The sequence below is a fragment of the Corvus brachyrhynchos genome, unplaced genomic scaffold, assembly GCF_000691975.1.
Source record: "Corvus brachyrhynchos isolate BGI_N302 unplaced genomic scaffold, ASM69197v1 scaffold28, whole genome shotgun sequence".
Taxonomy (NCBI): Eukaryota; Metazoa; Chordata; class Aves; order Passeriformes; family Corvidae; genus Corvus; species Corvus brachyrhynchos.
In genome coordinates, this window is record NW_008246058.1 from 8,335,309 (window position 1) to 8,341,416 (window position 6,108).

The 6,108-nt window shown below is 36.4% G+C and overlaps 1 protein-coding gene across 2 annotated transcripts in view; it reads left to right on the forward strand.

Annotated features, from left to right (window-relative positions):
• The window catches only part of CSMD3 (CUB and Sushi multiple domains 3), a 621,464-nt gene that overhangs the window by 418,034 nt on the left and 197,322 nt on the right, over window positions 1-6,108 (forward strand). The window lies entirely within an intron of this gene.

Genomic DNA, 6,108 nt, shown 5'->3' on the forward strand with positions numbered 1-6,108 from the left:
TTTATCTTAAACAAACAAATAAACAAGAAAACCCAATAAAATATCATGTTCTTTGCTAGTTTTGGCTTTGTTTCAAGGGCAGCTGGGGCAGTGCCAGAATGCTTATAATTATGATTACTGTTTTTCACAAAGGAGGTGGTGTAGGCATGTTAAAAGCTCCATCCTTTTCTAATCAGTAAGTTTCTGCTTTCAGGGACATCTGTGGGGAGTTTTTATTTCTGTTGTGGTTTATAGGATGAAACAGAAAAGAGCTCTACAGGAACAGCACTGTCTTTCTCCCTTTTGCCTTCTAGTGCTGTATCATCTTATTACAGGCAGCAGGATGACAAATCTAAACAGTTGCCTAACTGTTATTAAATCCCTTTAGACATTTTATTGCTGAAACTGAAGGAATCATTGAGCCAGGTCCATTTTGACCTTCTTTTTCCTCTGGATATATATATATACATGTATATATATAAGATTACCAAGATCTAGTCTAGTATCATTTTGTGTAGCAATAGCAACAATTCTAACATGGGTTGACACAGAGACTCTTACTGTTAACACTATTTACCTCACCGTGCTTCCTGTGCTTGAAAGTTGTATTAGCCCTTGTTTTCCCCTGCCCTCATTCTTTCTGTGTATGTGACAATTACCTGTCTGTGCATACAGTAATTTGAAGGAAGAATGAATTATGTAAATGAGAGTACAAAGTGAAAGATAATTTATTTGTAGTGAAAGAGTGCTTCTGCTCCATCAGCTGATTTTTGAAGCCATGAATAGAGATTTTAATCCCTTGGCTCCAAAGAATTTTTGCCATTTTACCACCACCTTACCTCCTTCCAGAGCCTGTCTGAGAGATTCTCACATATGTGCTTTCCATTCTCAGACATGCTCCTATATTTAATGTTGAAGGCGGAGAGGGAGACCATTATGCACTGAATTTATTTAGGCAGTCATTTAAGCTGAGTGGAAAAATAGATTGATGCAGAACAAGAATGTAGTTAAAGGAAAAGGGATTGTACATAGGAGTAAAGTTATAAAACAGCTCCTGATGCACTTGCAGTGATTTATGTGAAAAGAGATTTTAGAGGTTTATCTGAAAGGAGAGGCTTTTTATTTTTTTCTCTGTGCTGTTGCAGTCTGTTGACTTCTAATGACAGTTTAAAGGATCCATGAAGTCTTACTGTCTCAGCATTTCTCTTACTCTTCAGTCCAGACTCTCAAAATCACAGTGATCCTTCTCAAATAGTTGATGTGGCACAGTTTGGGTGTACATTCCTAGTAGAATAACAGAGTTCTTTGGGTTTTTTTCCCTAAATTAAGATTGTAAAAGTAATGTGCAAATAGCTACACAACCTAAATAACAATGTTGCTCTATGGACATATTATTCCACTGACCAATAAAGAAACATATTTGAGGGGACAGAAGAAAGAAAAGGACAATTCTTTGCAACTTTGTTTCAAGTATTCATATACTTTCTTTGAGTACGTAATGTTGTCTGAGTGAAACAGATGGTGTCTTCATACTCTAGCTACCCTGTAATTAACAAACAGAAAGCTCACACAAGGGAGGTATCTGCTTTTACTTTCCTCTTGCCATTTTGTGAAATTGGGTAAGAGTATTTAACTGGCTTATCAGCCCTTTTAGCTCAAGAGGAATGTTACTCAATGACAACAGATACTTTATGTTCAAACCCTTTTAAGACTTTGAATGCTTTATTTTCTTCTCTATTCTATTCTTATCCTTTAAGCAAAAAATGTTTCCAAAAATGGATTAACCTTATTAGTTCCTTACAGTTTTTTATTTCATTTTATCAACTGTTTTTACACAATTTTGCATCTGTCATTTAATGAGTGAAAATACCATTGATAGCATAATATAATTTATATTTGACTCCTCTATAAGCCATCCAATATAATCAGAAAAACAATTTTTATATGATAATTCAAAAGGCATGTGAGATACCATCCTTCACCAACCTAAAGAGGGAAGGCTGGAAGGGAAAACCTAAAGAAGGTGAAATGTTACATTGAAAGTAGAAAGAAAATTATTATTTAATTAGTATTATGTATTACAAAAGGTAATATTAGAATTGTTTCTATCTAGGGCTGCCCAAAACAATCCTTTAAAAGGCATGGATGTTGTTATTAATTTTGTAAAATTTAGAGGATCTGAAGGAAAAGGGTTTCACGATGATATTTTTCTTGCCCACTGTGTCAATTAGTCTGTTTTGTTTCTTTTTGTTAGCTTTCCTTTTTTGTGGAGGAAAAAAAAAACCAAAAACAAAAGGTTATTTGTATCTGAAATAGTAGAACTATTTTGATGGTTTAAACGTTCATAATCTCTTTCTGTAAGAAAATAATCACAGAATCATAGAATGGTCTGCATTGGAAGGGACCTTAAAGACAATCTAGTTTCAACCCTCCAACCCTCTCTCCATGGGAAGGGACACCTTTCCCTAGACTAGGTTGTTCAGAGCTCCATCCAGCCTGCCCTTGAACACTGCCAGATATAGGTCACCCACAACTTCTCTGGGCAGCCTGTTCCAGTGCCTCATCACCCTCATAGTAAAGAATTTCTTCTTAATATGTAATGTAAACCTACTATGAAACAACCTGTTTCAGTTTGCCCCTTGTCCTGTCACTACATGTCCTTGTCAAAAGTCGCTCTCCATCTTCCATGTAGTTTCCCTTCAGGTACTGGAAGTCCACAACTAGGACTCCCTGTAGCTTTCTCTTTTCCAGACATGTCAATCCCAATTCTCTCAGCCTTTCCTCACAGGGAAGGTGTCCTCTCTAATCATCTTGGTGGCCTCCTCTGGACTCACTCCAACAGGCTGATGTCCTTAGTGTGCTGGGGACCACAGAGTTAGATGCAATACTCCAGCTGGGGTCTCACGAGACCAGAGTAGAAAGGCAAGAAACTATTTATTTTATGCTGAACTAAGGAATAATGGAGAGTTTCTTATGGTTGAAAAGGGTAATTTTTTTATTTAACACAATTGGACACTACTCTGAAAGGAAGGAGTGAAAGTGATGAATTTCAGATGAAATATGGGAACTCAGCCTGATTGTGCTTCATTACTTTCCTCCAATTATCCAGGGCTAGTGAAAGTACAGCTTCTTTTATACCTCTAATGTAAACAAAGAAATAAATGACTTCAAGAAATATTGTTTAGCAAGAAATATTGTTTAGTATCACTAGGCAGAGCGGAATTTTGGTCTAATATGTCTTTTGTCTTTTATGTGTCTTTATGTCTTTCATTTTTGTGTTGGACCTCTGCAAATGACCACGACAGTATCTCTTAATTTAAACATTACAACATTTCAGTTTCTGCAGTCTTCTTTGAGACTACAATTAAGTAACATGATAGAAAACAGAGCCCACAAATCCTGAAAATCAAAGTAGCAAAAGATGTATAATAAAGCAGAATATTTCAAAAACTTTGTGTGTATGTGTAATAGGAAGATAAGAACCTCTGGTGATTCAACAGTAAGATTATAATTTGAAAATTTTGGAACATGTCTAAATGACGTGAATAATGTAGCTATAGAACAGATGCCAGAGGTCTATCCTTAAACTGGGAGAAGAGTGAAAAGTTGACAACAGGCCAGAAGCAATATGCAAACAGGAAATACCTGTTACAGCACATTTTCTCTCAACTGTCAGAGACAGAGCATGAAGACCCCAGTACGTACTGGAAAAACACCAATTAAATAAGCAATAATTATTTTTAACAGTAAATTCTGCACAAAATAGAAAACTTAATCTTTGAGAAAAGTGAAGGAGAAAGAGAAGGGAGCAATCATGTATTTGCCAGAGACATGAGCTGTGTATCTCAAGGTCAGGCCAAAATATTAGTCATATTAAAACATTTTCATCAGCTGACATTGCTTCATGTCACCAAGATGAAAGTATTAGTTGTGAAAAAAAAGACAGAGAACTGAAAGTAGTTGAGTAAGAACACTAAAATGCAAAACATTTAATGATAATAATTGTGTGTTTAAAAGAATATTTTTAATCACTTTAATATCTGTGAAGTGTGTAATATCAGATCAGATCCTACTGAAGTTAATCAGATTCTTTCCATAGTTTTCAATGGCCTTTGAATCTGGTATTACAGGGGTGTTTTCTGTCTGCTAACTTTAACATTTCAGGTGCCATTTATCTTTTATGCAGAAATGTATTCATCTTCCTTAGGCCATTATTTCACCACTAATAGCTGCACTACTGAGTGTCTCAGCATTACAGAATACATTCTGCTCAGGTCTAAGAGTGCAGTCACATTTCTGACTAATTAAACATCACACAGTATAGAGCATTTTTTGAGCTTTATAAGGCAGCCAGTGCAGAAGTAAGCTGTAAATATTTTTTGAGTTTTTGGAAGCTTTTGTGAATAGATGCTCTAGCAGTATTTTATATCATGTGACAACAATTTCTTATATAACAGGATATGCCTTAAAATGCTTGGATTTACTGTCAAACTGTGGCTGTTCCTCCTTATTTTAAGACTGGTTGAATAGTCCTTTGAAGTTACTTGCCTCTATACACTATAGAAAAAGCCTAGAACACTTGAGACAGATACCTGCTTGCATTGCTTCAGTCTGACAATATTAATTTTCAGTCTAGAATTATAAAGCATCATATTGCTTACTTTGATTGCTGTGATGATTAAATGCCTACAAGTCAGCTTTCTATATTTATGATTTATAGCCACAGTGTCTTCTAAATGTTTTGTGTTCAAAACTTTTTTGTTGTTGTTTTCTTTTGTTGTCTTCTTGTTGTTCTTTTTTGATGGGATTTCTTTTGTTCAAAGACACACCTATTAGCCACAGTCACTTTAAGGAAGATTCTTTTGATGCTGAACACCCTCCTGTATTTTTGTTTTTTTCTTTTCTTCAGCTTTCCAGTAACAAAGATCTCTATTTCTGACATATTTACCCCAAAGGTGATTTGCAAATGAATATGGGGTATTTTACTGGTTTCTTTCTCAGAATGCTGTTTCCTACCACTGCTGGTGTAGGGATCACTTCCTAACATAACTTTTTCACTTTCTGAAGTCAGTAACATAGGATTTATTCTTCCTTGTGTCTATTCCATAGCAAAAAGAACTGTTGATCTAAAATATTTCCACACTCTGGTTCGCTGATTTCTTTCAACTTTGAGAGTAATCCTTTGCATTTAGAGATTTCAGGAGGACTACTTTCACATCAGAAATATCTTTGAATGTCCACACTTGTAAATTCAGCTCAGTGGTTTTGGTTTAGGTTTTTGTTTAGGTTTGCAGGGTGTGGTGTTGGTGTGTGTTTCCTTGTTTGGTTTTGATTTTGGGGGTGGGTTTGCTTTGTTTTTAGTATCAAGATGCTTAAAAGAAAGAAACCATTTAACAGATTTGTTTCCTTCTATCTGCTGTTGCCTTTCTTTCAAGAAGCAGATATTAGTAAAAGGAATGACCATTTATGTCCTTCAGTGACAAAAATTCATTCCTGTCTGTCTTGGTTTGAAAGGCAGGTGTTTGCCAAGGAAGGCAGGAGCCTCCCTTGAAATGGAAAATGCAATCCCCTTCCCTCCAAATTATTATAATTTTGAAATTAAGGGGCTTTCAGGCAAAAATATGAGGAATAGGAATAACAGTCCTTTACTAATATAGATATATGTATGACAAGGCAAACAAACAACAGTATCTATGGCAGTAACAGCAAACAGAATGACAAACCAGTAACAGCAAACTGGAGCAGCACGGACGAGCACAAATCGTGGGTGGCAGGCGAGATGTATCAAACCCTGGAGCTGCAGCAGGAACCCCCGGATGTCTGGGCAGGCCGGGCGGGCGGAGCTACAGTCCTGTCTGTCTTGGTTTGAAAGGCAGGTGTTTGCCAAGGAAGGCAGGAGCCTCCCTTGAAATGGAAAATGCAATCCCCTTCCCTCCAAATTATTATAATTTTGAAATTAAGGGGCTTTCAGGCAAAAATATGAGGAATAGGAATAACAGTCCTTTACTAATATAGATATATGTATGACAAGGCAAACAAACAACAGTATCTATGGCAGTAACAGCAAACAGAATCACAAACCCAGTCCCAGCCGTTTCGGCTGCCAAACCCCTTCCCCTCGGGGGCAGT